Below are 16,449 nucleotides of genomic sequence, written 5' to 3' on the forward strand. Positions count from 1 at the left end.
GTGCTTGGTTCAATTTAAAGGACAACTGAAGCTTGAGTTTGATGGAGGATGCCATATTTATTTCCTTTTAAGCAATACCATTTGCCTGGCTATCCTGCTGATCCTCTGCCTCTAATACTTTTAGCCATAGCCCTTGAACAAGCATGCAGCAGATCAGGTGTTTTTGTCATTGTCAGATTGGACAAGATTAGCTGCATGCTTGTTTCATGTGTTCAGACACTACTGGCCAAATAGATCTGCAGGGCTGACAGGCAACTGGTATTGTTTTAAAAGGAAATGAATATTGCAGCCTCCTTTGTCCCTCTTACTGCAATGTCCTAGTTTTCTTGTATAGGAGTAGTATGTTTACTGTGATGGTGCAGGCTCCAGTTCCGTTTCATACACGGTTGTCTTCATGTACAAAATGAGCTGTACTGCTTTTGTTACATATTGTGCTAAGTTGCAGTATTGTATACTGTTGTAGTTGAAAGCACATTGAAATCTGCCCCCCAAAATCCTATACAATAAGACCGTCCCTGCATCATCCACTTTCCCTGTCTGTGGCTTTTTTTTGTACTGCGCATATGCGCAGTATAGACAACCGTTGGGACGGGAGGTCGGGCCAGGGAGCAGGGCGAGCGCGTGCCGGTGGGAATGCGCGCACTGATATCGCTACCTAAAGCCCGTTTTTAAATGGGCTTTGGTAGACTAGTTTATGCTCTACTATGGCCCAGTGCACACCAAAAACCTCTAGCAGATCTGCAAAACACTAGAGGTTTTTGAAGCGTATTTCAGAGCAATTCTAGGCATGTTTAGAGATATTTTCTAAACATGCCTAGTGTGTTTGGAGCGTTTTTGTGTAGCAGCTAGTGTAGTAAAACCCTATGGGCCCGTTCTTACTTGGACGATTTGTGGAAATCGCCCAAAAATGAAAATTGCAATCACGTCGCCTGCACCATTTTCAGGCGATTTCCCAGCGATCGTGTTTCAGTGCTATAGAAGCGCTAAACGCAATCAGCGAAATCACTGCACTGTCCAGTGATTTTTCTGCGTGTAATTGCAGAAAAATCACTTCCGCAAAAATTGACTGCGTTTTGCTCTTCTAAGTGTGAATGGGGCCTAAACATGCCTAGAATTGCTCTGAAATATGTTCCAAAAATCTCTAGTGTTTTGCAGATCTGCTAGAGGTTTGTGGTGTGCACTGGGCCTTAGAAAAGGCTGCTAGTGGGTTTCAGCCCTAATGTGGATTTGCATGCAGGAAAAAGTGCTCCTGCTAGTGTGAACCCTGCTCGAGTACATCAATGTATGCGAGTATTCTTAGTATCTGAAACCCAAGAGATCTCAATTAAGGCTCTTTTCACTCCAAGTCGGTTGTTCTTTGTCACAGTGGACAGTATCACATTGCTATGTGATGTAATGATATTCTTATGGGGCTTTCACATAGTGTGGTGTGTTCCAATATAGTGATGCACAGCAGGGTGTGCATGAACTGTGTGTTTATACAGTGGGAATGAAGCATACTTTCATTGTACTATATGCTTCACCACTTTTCAGTACAGCAATTGTATTGCAATGCAACCTGCACAATGTGAAAAGCACTTTAAAGAAAACATTTTATACATAATGGGAGCTGGAGGAAGTCCCATGACAGATTGCTCCCACGCTGCTTTCAGTCTTCCTGCAGCTCCGATACGGAACATGTCCTTCAGCCAGTCAGGCTAGTCCACGCAGAACAAGTGCGCCCTCTACGTATCTCTACAGCTGGAGAGAGATGCAAACCGCACACTTCACTTATGTCAGACTGGCTCTGACTGACAGAAGTGATGGGACCTGGTTCCTGAAGCTGCAGGCAGTGGAGGACGGTGGGCTGGGAGAATTCTGTAAGTATGGAGCTGGAGGAAGCCCCAGGTATGTATAACCTGTTTTCTTTAGAACAGCTTTGGTACTCTTTAACTTTGTCAGTTTAATTTGAACTATGGTGACCATGCACACAGATTGCCACCCGATGTTAGAAAAAGATCCCCATCTGATTCTTATCAGATGGGGATTGATTGCTACCACACACAGCACATTGTAACAAGAAATCGATTGAAAATCAATTCATTTAAAAATCAATTCATTTAAAAATCAATTTAACAGCAGCTATGGGCCATTGACTAACTGCTGTTCTTGCCCTGACCCCATCATAGATTTGTTTTTCCATCTGATTGTATTTTTGATACATATGTTTTACCAGAATTGACATTTTGTACAGTAGATTCCTTGCAGATTTGATGAGATCAAATCAATCCAACAATAAAATGGATGTGTGTATGGTCTGCTTTAATATTAGATTGAAATGGCTACCTCGTACCTGGGTTGAAAAGGTAAGAGGGGACAGCCCTGCCGCACTCTATTACCTATTCCTAAATGCATGGAGAATGCCGTTCACATGCACATACTGAAGGAAGTAGAAGAGGCACTAATATTGCAAAAAGAGGTACCTTTAATCCACGGTGACAAGATACATCAGGGTATATAGTGGGGGTGAGGGAGGCTTGACAGATGTTTAGCTTTTAAATAAAGCTTCCTCAGAGGCCTATAGAAGGAAGGTTCCTTCTATTAGCCTCTGAGGTAGCTTTATTTAAAAGCTTCTACTTCCTTCAGTATTCGCATTGACTGCCTCTGAGTGCATAATTGAGCATGCAGTACATAATCCGGTGAAATTGGTGTCCTTCAGCAAGTATCTAGTGCCAGGCTTTGTCTCCCATATACTGTTGTTCACATGCACACTTGTTGATTACTTCTTAAAAAGGACCACTATTGTGAAAAAAGTAGGCAGTTAAAAAGAACCTGCAAGTTTTGGGCCAGCCCATCTCTTCATGTGGGATTCTCAGGGTTTTCTTTGAAACTGCATGTACTGGCCCAAAACCTGTCTGTCCTGTCAGATTTTAACTGTCTACCATTTCATGATAGTGGTCATTTCAATCATCATAAGTTGAGCTAGGTTTAGTGGAATGTTGTGTTCCCTGTTCAATAGGAATGCAACGCAGAAAAAGAGTTGTACTGCATTGTATGATTCACTTTATCTACTGTATGCAACAAACAATGAAAAGTATACTTCCCTGTACCTATTAACATGCATGCTTAGCAGTAATGCCTGCATGAAGTGCGTTACCATAATGCAACACATTACACCATAAAGCTAACATCTCACTGTGAACCTAGCCTTGAAGTCAATGGGAAACAGTAAAAAAAAAAAAGCCTGATACTTAAAGGAACCTAAACTGAGGATATGGACTTTTCATTTTAAGATAAGTTGCCTGACTTGCTGATCCTGTGTCTCTAATACTTTCAGCCAGCGCCCCTCAACTAGCATGCCGATCAAGTGCTCTGACTGAAGTCAGACTGGATTAGCTGCATGCTTGTTTCAGGTCTGTGATTCAGCTACTACTGCAGCCAAAAAGATCAGAACTGATAAGCAACTGGTATTGTTTAACCACTTGAGGACCTAGGGCTTTACCCCCCTTAAAGAGAACCCGAGGTGGCCTTGTATTACGTAAGTGGGGCACAGAGGCTGGTTGGGCACACTAACACCAGCCTCTGTTGCCCCATCGTGTGTCTCAAAGACCCCCCTGCTCGCCGCTATACTCCCCGCAGTGCTGGCGACACGCAGCGCGTCGCCAGCACAATGTTTACTCTAGCGCTGTCTGTCAGCGCCGCTCCCACGCCTCCTCCGCATCGCCGCTACCCGCCCTCGTCCCTTCCCTCCAATCAGCGGGAGGGAAGGGACGAGGGCGGATAGCGGCGATGCGGGGGAGGCGGCGGAGCGGCGCTGACAGACAGCGCTGGAGTAAACATTGTGCTGGCGACACGCTGCGTGTCACCAGCACTGCGGAGGTATAGCGGCGAGCAGGGGGGTCTTTGAGACACACGATGGGGCAACAGAGGCTGGTGTTAGTGTGCCCAACCAGCCTCTGTGCCCCACTTACGTAATACAAGGCCACCTCGGGTTCTCTTTAAGGACCGGCCACTTTTTTTCCATTCAGACCACTGCAGCTTTCACTGCAGCTTTCGCTCATACAACCTACCACCTAAATGAATTTTGGCTCCTTTTCTTGTCACTAATGAAGCTTTCTTTTGATGCTATTTAATTGCTGATGCGATTTTTACTTTCTATTACATTCATCAAAAAAGACATGAATTTTGGCAAAAAAAATGATCTTTTTAACTTTCTGTGCTGACATTTTTCAAATAAAGTAAAATTTCTGTATACATGCAGCGCGAAAAATGTGGTCTAACATGTTTTTGTTAAAAAAAACCCCATTCAGCGTATATTTATTGGTTTGGGTAAAAGTTATAGCGTTTACAAACTATGGTGCAAAAAGTGAATTTTCCCATTTTCCAGCATCTCTGCCTTTTCTGACCACCTGACGTTTCATGAGGGGCTAGAATTCCAGGATAGTATAAATACCCCCCAAATGACCCCATTTTGGAAAGAAGACATCCCAAAGTATTCACTGAGACGCATAGTGAGTTCATAGAAGATATTATTTTTTGTCACAAGTAAGCGGAAAATGACACTTTGTGACAAAAAAAAAAAAGTTTCCATTTCTTCTAACTTGCGACAAAAAAAAATGAAACCTGCCACGGACTCACTATGCTCCTCTCTGAATACCTTGAAGTGTTTACTTTCCAAAATGGGGTCATTTGTGGGGTGTGTTTACTGTCCTGACATTTTGGGGGGTGCTAAATTGTAAGCACCCCTGTAAAGCCTAAAGGTGCTCATTGGACTTTGGGCCCCTTAGCGCAGTTAGGCTGCAAAAAAGTGCCACACATGTGGTATTGCCGTACTCAGGAGAAGTAGTATAATGTTTTGGGGTGTATTTTTACACATACCCATGCTGGGTGGGAGAAATATCTCTGTAAATGACAATTGTTTTTTTTTTTTTTTTACACACAATTGTCCATTTACAGAGAGATTTCTCCCACCCAGCATGGGTATGTGTAAAAATACACCCCAAAACACATTATACTACTTCTCCCAAGTACGGTGTGACCACATGATTGGCACTTTTTTGCAGCCTAACTGCGCTAAGGGGCCCAAAGTCCAATGAGTACCTTTAGGATTTCACAGGTCATTTTTGTTTCAAGACTACTCCTCACGGTTTAGGGCCCCTAAAATGCCAGGGCAGTATAGGAACCCCACAAATGACCCCATTTTAGAAAGAAGACACCCTAAGGTATTCTGTTAGTAGTACGGTGAGTTCATAGAAGTTTTTATTTTTTTGTCACAAGTTAGCGGAAATTGATTTTAATTGTTTTTTTTTTTCACAAAGTGTCATTTTCCGCTAACTTGTGACAAAATATAAAATCTTCTATGAACTCGCCATACTACTAACGGAATACGTTTGGGTGTCTTCTTTCTAGAATGGGGTCATTTGTGGGGTTCCTATACTGCCCTGGCATTTTAGGGGCCCTAAACCGTGAGGAGTAGTCTTGAAACAAAAATGACCTGTGAAATCCTAAAGGTACTCATTGGACTTTGGGCCCTTTAGCGCAGTTAGGCTGCAAAAAAGTGCCAATCATGTGGTAACACCGTACTCAGGAGAAGTAGTATGTTGTGTTTTGGGGTGTATTTTTACACATACCCATGCTGGGTGGGAGAAATACCTCTGTAAATGACAATTGTTTGATTTTTTTTTTTTTTTACACACAATTGTCCATTTACAGAGAGATTTCTCCCACCCAGCATGGGTATGTGTAAAAATACACCCCAAAACACATTATACTACTTCTCCTGAGTACGGCGATACCACATGTGACACTTTTTTGCAGCTTAGGTGCGCTAAGGGGCCCAACGTCCTAATCACAGGTCATTTTGAGGCATTTGTTTTCTAAACTACTCCTCACGGTTTAGGGCCCCTAAAATGCCAGGGCAGTATAGGAACCCCACAAGTGACCCCATTTTAGAAAGACACCCCAAGGTATTCCATTAGGTGTATGGCGAGTTCATAGAAGATTTTATTTTTTGTCACAAGTTAGTGAAAAATGACACTTTGTGAAAACCAATTTCCGCTAACTTTTGACAAAAAATAAAATCTTCTATGAACTAGTCATACACCTAACAGAATACATTGGGGTGTCTTTTCTAAAATGGGGTCAGTTTCTGGGGTTCCTATACCACCCTGGCATTTTACGGGCCCAAAACCGTGAGTAGTCTGGAAACCAAATGTCTCAAAATGACTGTTCAGGGGTATAAGCATCTGCAAATTTTGATGACAGGTGGTCTATGAGGGGGCGAATTTTGTGGAAACGGTCATATGCAGGGTGGCCTTTTAGATGACAGGTTGTATTGGGCCTGATCTGATGGATAGGAGTGCTAGGGGGGTGACAGGAGGTGATTGATGGGTGTCTCAGGGGGCGGTTAGAGGGGAAAATAGATGCAATAAATGCACTGGGGAGGTGATCGGAAGGGGGTCTGAGGGTTTGACCGAGTGATCAGGAGCCCACACGGGGCAAATTAGGGCCTGATCTGATGGGTAGGTGTGCTAGGGGGTGACAGGAGGTGATTGATGGGTATCTCAAGGTGTGATTAGAGGGGGAATAGATGCAAGCAATGCACTGGCGAGGTGATCAGGGCTGGGGCCTGAGGGCATTCTGAGGGTATGGGCAGGTGATTGAGTGCCCTAGGGGCAGATAGGGGTCTAATCTGATAGGTAGCAGTGACAGGGGGTGATTGATGGGTAATTAGTGGGTGTTTAGGGTAGAGAACAGATGTAAACACTGCACTTGGGAGGTGATCTGACGTCGGATCTGCGGGTGATCTATTGGTGTGGGTGGGTGAGTGATCAGATTGCCCGCAAGGGGCAGGTTAGGGGCTGATTGATGGGTGGCAGTGACAGGGGGTGATTGATGGCTGATTGACAGGTGATCAGGGGGATAGATGTACACAGGGGGGGTCTGGGGAGAATCTGAGGGGTGGGGGGGTGATCAGGAGGGGGCAGTGGGCAGGGATAAAAAAATAGCGTTGACAGATAGTGACAGGGATTGATTGATGGGTGATTGGGTGCAAACAGGTGTCTGGGGGCTGGGCAGGGGGGGGGCGGGTCTGAGGGGTGCTGTGGGCGATCTGGGGCAGGGGGGGGGGAAGAAATCAGTGTGCTTGGGTGCGACATAAGGTGGCTGCAGCCTGCCCTGGTGGTCCCTCGGACACTGGGACCACCAGGGCAGGAGGCAGCCTGTATATGCCCTTACAAGGACCACCACCTCTGTGGGTGAGCCGGTCCTTAAGGGCTCCACTTCCCGGCCGCCCATGTGCGTTAGGCGGTCGGGAAGTGGTTAAAGCAGTAGGATTAGCCATACTATGCCAGGGGGAAAAAAAAAAACATGTAAGTAGATCAAGTATTTATCTACTTAACACATGTATTGTACTGTCCACATTTTGATTTCAGTGAATGTTATATAGTAAATTAAGAGAATTCTGTTCCTGGTGGGAACCATGTATTTTGCCCACAGTTTAGGCTAAATCCTGAGGTAATTTCTGCCCTTTACTTTTTTTTTCTTTTCTCCTCCAATCACTGAGTCACCTCAGCCTTGCTTGTAAACACAAGTGAGCAGGGGATCGTGTTTCAAATAAGCAGCTAGGCAGGAAAATGGAAGAGAAGTAATATATTATACATAAAAAGAACCCCCAGCATTCCACTGTTTGGCACTGACTACTAAAGGGCCAGTGCTCCTAAAGTATGTGGATAACTTCAAATCATAACAGCAGAAAAAGGTTTAAATGCAGGATTGGCATCTGTATTAATACATTCATAATACAGACCAGTTGCTGTTGGAATTTGATTTTTATGGTGACAATCCTGCTTTTAAAGGAATTCTTAAGTCTAAAAAAAAAAAAAAATTTACTCACCCGGGGCATCCTTCAGCCCCCTGAAGCTGGATAGTGCCCTCGCAGCCCCGCTCCGATCCTCCTGTCCCCGCCGGCAGCTACTTCTGGGTTCGGCGACAGCCGCTGATAGGCTGGGAACGCGAGTGATTTTCCACGTTCCCAGCCGCTATACCACCCTCTATGCTGCTATAGCGTATAACATATATGCTATAGCAGCATGGAGGGTGATATAGCAGCTGGGAACGCGGAAGATCACTCGCGTTCCCAGCCTGTCAGCGGCTGTCGCCAAACCCAGAAGTAGCCGGCGGCGGGGACAGGAGGATCTGAGCGGGGCTGCGAGGGCACCATCCAGCTTCAGGGGGCTGAGAGATGTTCCGGGTGAGTAAATTTTTTTTTTTTTTTTTTTTTTAGACTGAAGTATTTCTTTAAAAGGAAACATCCATAATGCTGCTGTACTTTGGATACAATGTTGTTCTTTCTTCAGGTCATTTTGGCCTTTTGTATGCACCTGTTATGCTTTTTTTTTTCTTGTCTTAAAAATCAAAAACAAATTTGAAAAAGGAAACATCCATATCCCTCTCAGTTGAGGTTCACTTTAAGGCAGGGGTCTCAAACTCAATTTACCTGGGGGCCGCAGGAGGCAAAGTCAGGATGAGGCTGGGCTGCATAAGGAATTTCACAATTGCGGCGCATCGCCGCCTCTCCCCGCCCCTCACTCTTTGACATCAGGAGGGGCAGAGCTGAAGCCTCTGCCCCTTCCAGGAAATGCTGGCGGATTGCCCCCCCCCCCTGGGCTGCAAATGGCCCGCGGGCCACGAGTTTGAGACCCCTGCTTTAAGGCGAGGGAAGACTTTGGGTTCTATAGAGTCTTCCCGCTCTTCTCATAGTCCTTGTGTTCCAGCGCAGGATTTCCTGTAGCAGTATTTGACCAATTTTGGGTATCTGGAGTAGCAGTCGGTGGTTTCAAAAAACTGAGTCGAATGTTTTTTTTTTTAACCAAATGCGTAGCCTTTGTAAAAATTATACAAGGAGTCAGAGCAGTTTTGGGTATCTGCAGTCAGGTTTCATAAACTGAGTCAGATGCTTTTTGTACCGACCTCATGCCCTGGGGTGGGGATTTAAACAGAGGATCTGCTGCTACGAGAGCCCTGGGAAAGAGAAGACTCTTTGGGACCCAGAATGTTCTCTCTCCTTAACCTCCTGGGGACTGCCTAACGCTGATGGGCGTCCACGGCGGTAGCCCCAGGACCGCCTAACGCTGATCAGCGTCAAGTCCTGGGAATGCAGTTACCCAGGGAACGGCCACGCGAATGCATGATTGTTCCCTGCCACTTCACAGAACGGAGTTCCGTCATTAGTCTGCTAGCTGCCGATCGCGGCTAGCAGGCTGCTTGTAAACGAAAGGGGAAAGAAATCCCCTTTGTTTACATGCATAGAGCGCTGCAGTTCCCGGCAGCGCTGTAAGACATCGGCGATCCCCAGCCTCTGATTGGCCGGGGAGCGCCGTCCTCTCATAGGCTGATGCTTATGAGAGGCGGAACAGGACGGACTGCCATCCTGTTCCAAATCGGATACCGGAGGGAAGGGGAGGGAGAGAGAACCTCAGAGGCTGAAGGAAAAAAAAAAAAGTGCGGCATGTCCCCTTAGGGACAAAAAAAGGTGGTGAGTCCGATCGCTGGGCTCCATAGGAGGCTTAAAAGCCTGCACAGCCCAGCACATCAAAAAATGGCCTGGTCTGTAGTGGGGTTAGTACTGTGGGGGGTCAAGTGGTTAAGTAAAGCAAATGGGGTAAAAAAAAAAAAAAAAAGGCCAGATAATTTGAAATGGAACCTGAAGGCCTCTTTCACAGTAGGACATTGCGGTTTGATGCGACATTAGTCGCAATGCAAAATTTGCAACGCCTCAAAGTTGCAACGCAATGTAATGCCAGTTATTGTAGCATACAGGCAATGAAAAGCTTCCAAGTTATTACTGAGCATGTGCAAACAGTCTAATGCAGCTAACATGTATAACGCACTGCATGCAGCACTTTCTAATAATGCCACATGTTACACACAAATGCAACTTGTGCACTGTGAATGTCGCACAGACTTAGAAAATGTTTCAACGCAGACTAATGCACAGCAATACTAACGTGCTACTTTAACATCACACTGTGAACGAGGCCTAACTGATTGCTAACAAACATACAAACACATGCATAATAAAGATGAAGCTGTAACATGCCTGTGCGTATTTTGGCTGTATATTATAATTTAGTATTTATATAACGCCGACCTCTTATGCAGCGCTGTACAAAGTATATATTGTCTTGTCACTAACTGTCCCTCAGAGGAGATCACACTCTAATCCCTACAATAGTAATGTCTAAATCGTGTAGTTTATGTATTGTAGTCTAGGGTCAATTTAGGGGGAAGCCAATTAACTTATCTGTATGTGTTTGGGATGTGGGAGGAAACCTGCAATACTTTGCTCGTATAACTAATAAGGGCAAAGTCCAAGAGTTTTGGACCGGCACCAGATAGCATCGGCAGCAAAAGGGGGTATCCGGTGTTTTAATAGTGCCTCCAGATTGAAGGAACACTTTTAATGTGGCATAGAAGAAAGAATCTGGGCACCAATAGCTGCTAATCACAGTCACCTTTATTACATCCCCATCAACTTGACATACAATGCATGATAAATGGCCTGACAGCTGTTTAGCAAGCTTAATACTCGTTTCTTCAAAGGCAGAAATACATTTTATGCCTCTGAAGAAGCGAGTATTTAGCTTGCGAAACAGCTGTCAGGCCATTTGCATGTATGTCAAGTTGCTAGCGATGTAATAAAAGTGGTGGTGATTAGCAGCTATTGCAGTCTGTGTCTGGATTCTTTCCTCTATGCTACTTCAAGTATAACTAATAGTTTGGTCTTGTAGAATGAACACAGTACATGCTTGCTTTATTATATAGTTTATTTTCTATACATATACCAAAAATACTTTGCAGACAAAGCAAGTTAAGTCTTCTTACACAAGTTCTGTACATTCTAGTAAGACACTTTAAAAAAATAAGTTATTGGTGTACAGTACATAACATTATGGACAGATTGTTTTTGCAGAAAGTCTATTTTACTTATTCATCATAGTGTAAAAAAGTACTAAAATAATGCAGTGACTAATTTATACATTAAGGTGCAATTCACCTGTGAATTTAACCTACTGTGATCACAGCTGCCAGTCCTGTGGTCCATGTAAAGAATTCAAAAAATCCATCCCTCAATATAGTTAGTTAAAATGGAGGAAGTTTTGAATTGGATTATAACATTTATTGGCGAATTAAAAAAATTAATAAAAAAAAATCTTTTGGCTAATCAGCCTTCATTAGACTCTTCCTGTATGTAAAATGATCATGGTTTCTGCCCTTATGGTTACTGTGCAGCTTATGCCATTGCCAGCATTGCCAACATGGTTCAGTTCAAGCAATATGCTGCCTGTCCAAATACTAGGAAGTGGTGTTGCATCACTAATGTCTTTCCAAGAAATAAAAATGTTTAGTTCACAAAATCATTGTCTTCCAACTCGTATATATGTGTCAGGCTTGCTACTAGGGATGGTCAATGAAATGCAAATACATCTGGCTTGATGCAATTTTTAATGTTTAATTTATGCAAATAATTGCTTAGACATGCACCAATAAAATGCAGCAGCATTTGATTGATCTGTATTCTAATTGCATACAAATTAAAAAAATCTGCAACTTCGTATTATTTGCATCTCATTGACCATTCACACTTGCTAAGGGCCACACTAGAGCATTTTGCCGCAATTTTGGCAAAACACTCAAATGCTAGCGCATTTTAAAAGCGCTAGTGTTATAAAACCCTATGGGCCCGTTCTTACTTGGGCGATTTGCGCTAATTGCTGCAAGTCGCCCAAAATCGTGAAACGTGTCGCCTGTACCATTTTCAGGCGATTGCGTTTCAATGCTACAGAAGCGCTAAACGCGATCGTGGAAAAATCGCCAGTGTTCAGTGATTTTTTTTTTTTCCCGCTGAAAAATCTTTCCCGCAAAACACTGGCAAAAATTGCTGGCGTTTTTAAATGTGAATGGGCCCTGAGGCCTCTTCTCCACTAACTGTTGACCTGTGTGCACAGCAAGCAGTTCTGAGAGTTTGAGAGGCATTTCACTGCTTATCAACTGTCCATGGAAAAGAGGCCTAAAGCCTTGGAAATGGAAGGCTGAACTGTACATTTGCTGAGCAGGTCAGTCTCCCATCTGCCAGTACAATTTAAATGCAGCCAAATTGCAGCGGCAGCAACGCTACGCATGTCAAGCGCCGACTTGCGGTGGTGTTACAGGGCGGCAGAGGAACACAATGTGAATTCACCGCCTGTCAGTTGCCTGTGTGAAAGGGGCCTCACTCAGTATTGCTGAATATATATTGGCGAATGAGATGCACATCAAGGATTATGCAAATTTTGTATGCAAATATGCATTTTGAAAATTCAGATCAAACAGAAGGTGAATTCTATTGGTCAATTTTCAAACTGCATGCAAATGTTGCATAATACTGCATCAACTTTGAATTATTTTGCATCTCATTAACGATCCCTTTTGGTGCAGAAAGGTTGTTTATAGATAATAGGTAAACAGGCCCATGTCGTTTTCCTACTGGCTATGCACTCAGATTATAAAATGTGTATGCAAAAGAAAACAAAATCTACCTAGAAATGTTACTGGTATATTTAACTTTTTTTTTAAACTGAGTATATTGTTCTTTGGAACGCAATCTTGTGGACTGATCTTATAAATGTAAAAGAATTACAAAAACACAATTGCTCCAAAATAGTTTTCCCATACAGAGAAATATTGTAGGAAAATAGCTTTGCACAATGCTAGCTTTTTGTGATTCCCAACCTACATGTTGGTCGCGATTGCCCCGTGAACCCCCGCGGGAACAGAGCGCGATCACACCAAAAATCTTGCAACATGATGCGTGATTTAAGTGTAAATTGCAGTCCTGGTGTGATCGGTAAAACAAATGCAATCTTTTTGAAGCCGGTCACGGCAAGTGGAAAAGCAGCCTTCCTGCCCATTGTAGTCAATGTCCTGCTTGGGAATCGCATGTTGTTCACATTCCACAACATACAAGTATGCAGACCAGAGGTTTCTGACTGGATTGGCCACATGCTTGTATCATGTGTGCAATTCAGACACTGATGCAGGAAGGCAACTGGTATGGTTTAAAAGGAAATAATATTGCAGCTTCCATATTCTGCTCACTTCAGGAATGCTACAAGTTTAATATTTTGGCTGGGTCTTAATCCAAAGTGAAGCCTCCACTAAATATTTTATTATGAAATGTCCCCTCACTTCTTACAGACGGATCCCAAAACCATTAAGGCCTGGAAAGCACTAGCAGTTTGTTACTAAGAGCTTGTGATTTGCAAAGCTCTTGCTAATGTAATGCTATGGGTGTGATCCCACTTGAGCAATGTGATTTTATAGCCCCCATAGCATTGCATTAGCAAGAGCTTTTCAAAATCACTAGCGCTTAGAAATGGCTGCTAGTGGGTTTAAGCCCTAAGGCTATGTTCACACTATAAATTGCCAGCGCTCTTTCAAGCGCTGAGCAATTTTTTGCGATTTTTTTTTAAAAAGTGCCTTTCCCTGCGCTGTATAAAGTGCTTTTTTATTCTGCAGTGGAATTTTTCCCCCACTTCCTGACTTTAGTCAGGAAGTGAACTCTTGTACCTGGAAATGAATTAATACAATGTATTTATTCATAAAAGCGCTTTGCGATTTTACTATACCTTCCATTATAGGCAAATTGCCCAGAAAATGGTGCAGGCAGCTCTTTGGTGAGCAGATCGGAATTGAACCGCTCATATGTGAACACTCTCATAGGGATTCATTGCACAAGCGCTTTTATGGCAATTTTCAAAATCGCTGGCGCTTAACCACTTAAGGACCAGAGACCGCTGGTCCAATCCCGACAAATCGCCGCACATACCAGTCGTCACCGCCGCTCGCCGAGATCCCCAGGACATAGACTCTGCTGTCTCTATGACGGCAGAGTCATGTGAGCCGGTCAGGAGCCGTTTCATTGGCTCCTGGCCCTGTTTTTTCAATGTAAGCCAATGGGAACGACTTACATTGAAAGACAGGGCCAGGAGCCAATGAAATCAGCTCCTGACCCGCTCACATGACTCTGCCGTCATAGAGACAGGCAGAGCCTGTGAGATGCGGCGAGAATCGTCGGGTTTCAGCGGCGCGATCAGCAGGTAGCGGCGGATGCGCACTGCTGACGGTGATTGAGATCTACGCCCTGCCAGCCAGGAGCCCACCAATACAGGGCGTAGATCTCAATCACTGCGGTCCTTAACTAGTTAAAAAAAAATCCCCAAAACACTGTGTGAACAAGCCCTGAGGGTGTATTCACACCATGCATTGCAAAATATATTACTGCATTTACACTCATTGCAATTGTACAGGCAGCAAGTTTACAAGAGGTATTAGTTTGCACACATCAATCTTAAGCACCTATGAGTCTCACCTCTGCTATCCCTTGGCCAGGTAGCAACAGCCGGTGCTCCTCTCCTGCAGGTACACCACCCCTGCAAAGCAACAACGTATCCAATATGTAGAAGAAGGCACTCCACAGGCTCCAAACTTGCGTTTGACTTCTTTATACGAGCAACAGCAAACACTACATGTTACGGGTACTCAGACCCTTCATCAGGTGTAACCGCACACCACCCCTTATATAGGACCACCCACAGGAAGTACAACCCCCTGAAAGTCCAACATAAGTCCACAGGAAGTTCTATGTGATAAATTGCAAGTGACATAATAATGTATAAATATATACAATATACAATATTCTTGTCTCCGCAGAGAGGTTGAGTGGATAAGGAAACTAGATTGTGTGAATCCTAGAGGATTAAATGAAAATGTGAGTTTCAAATGTTTCCTTTAATTCCTTACAAGAATGTTTTCCTTAATTTTTTACAGGAAAGAATTCTAATGTGGGCCTCTATAAATTGCGGGATATGGATGACCCTTCATCTTGTTTTTGCAGGGTAGACGGTATAGTAGTTCCCTGTATGAGGATTTAGATATTGTATATATTTGTTTATTATGTCACTTGCAATTTATCACATAGAACTTCCTGTGGACTTATGTTGGACTTTCAGGGGGTTGTACTTCCTGTGGGTGGTCCTATATAAGGGGTGGTGTGGTGGTGGGCGGTTACACCTGATGAAGGGTCTGAGTACCCGTAACATGTAGTGTGTGCTGTTGCTCGTATAAAGAAGTCAAACGCACGTTTGGAGCCTGTGGAGTGCCTTCTTCTACATATTGGATTAGTTTGCACACAGAATGTTACCAAACCTTAAGCCTTGTTCACATTATCAAGTGCAATCGCTGAGCGATTTTGTAAGTACTTTTCTAAGCACTTTCAGAGCGATTTTTGTTTAGAAAAGCGTTTTTAAGCGCTTTTGTGTAGCAATGTTTTGTTCACTTCCTGACGTCAACCAGGAAGTGAACTCTTTGACCTGGAAATGAATACCGTATTTTTCGGAATATAAGACGCTCCGGCATATAAGACGCACCTAGATTTAGTGGGCAAAAATCAGGAAAAAGAAAAAAACTAAACCTAGGTGCGTCTATGGTGCAGCGGCTTCTTATGGACCTCTAACTCCCCCAAAACTGTCTTTATCTAATCTACACTGCCCATCTATACTAACAAAGTGTGGGTGTCTGTGCACCCTCTGGAAAAAAACACAGGAGACAGGGACGGGAGCCCAATAGTGTAATATGTCAAACCAATGTTGGATATAAAGGGTAGAAAAAAAACTACTCACAAAGGTGGGTTGCAGTGGGGCAACCGACCACAGGAAGCAGGTGGAGACAACAAACCCAACTCCACTCGGGGTGACCCCTAGGGATCTGGATACGGTCGCTCTCCTTGAAAAAAGAAGGGGGACAGGTTCCCACCGTGGTAACCCACGTGTGTTCTGTCCCAACCCCTCAGACCATAAGGTATGGGGGTATATAATGCACAAATTGGTTGAAAGAGGCGCCCTGGTGGTAAGTAAAAGCACTTAAAAGCAGTTTAAAATTGACAAGGTATTTTGAGGTGGCTTACCTCAAATAACGAAAATCTTTGATGAAACAAAGGATTTTATTAACCACTTGATGACCCACCCTTTTACCCCCCCCCTTAAGGACCAGCACTGTTTTTACTGATCTGTGCCTGGTGGGCTCTGCAGCCCCCAGCACAGATCAGGTAGCAGGCAGAGAGATCAGATTACCCCCTTTTTTCCCCCCTATGGGGATGATGTGCTGGGGGGGTCTGATCTCTTCTGCCTGCTGGGTGATGCAGGGGGGGGGGCACCTCAAAGCCCCCCTCCGCGGCGAAATTCCCCCCTCCCTCTCCTACCTGCTGCCCCCCCCCGGCGATCGAGGCTGCACAGGACGCTATCCGTCCTGTGCAGCCAGTGACAGGACGTCCCCTGTCACATGGAGGCGATCCCCGGCCGCTGATTGGCCGGGGATCGCCGATCTGCCTTACAAATGTAAACAAAGCGGATTATTTCCGCTTGTGTTTACATT

The sequence above is a fragment of the Hyperolius riggenbachi genome, chromosome 1 (genome assembly GCF_040937935.1).
Source record: "Hyperolius riggenbachi isolate aHypRig1 chromosome 1, aHypRig1.pri, whole genome shotgun sequence".
Lineage (NCBI taxonomy): Eukaryota > Metazoa > Chordata > Amphibia > Anura > Hyperoliidae > Hyperolius > Hyperolius riggenbachi.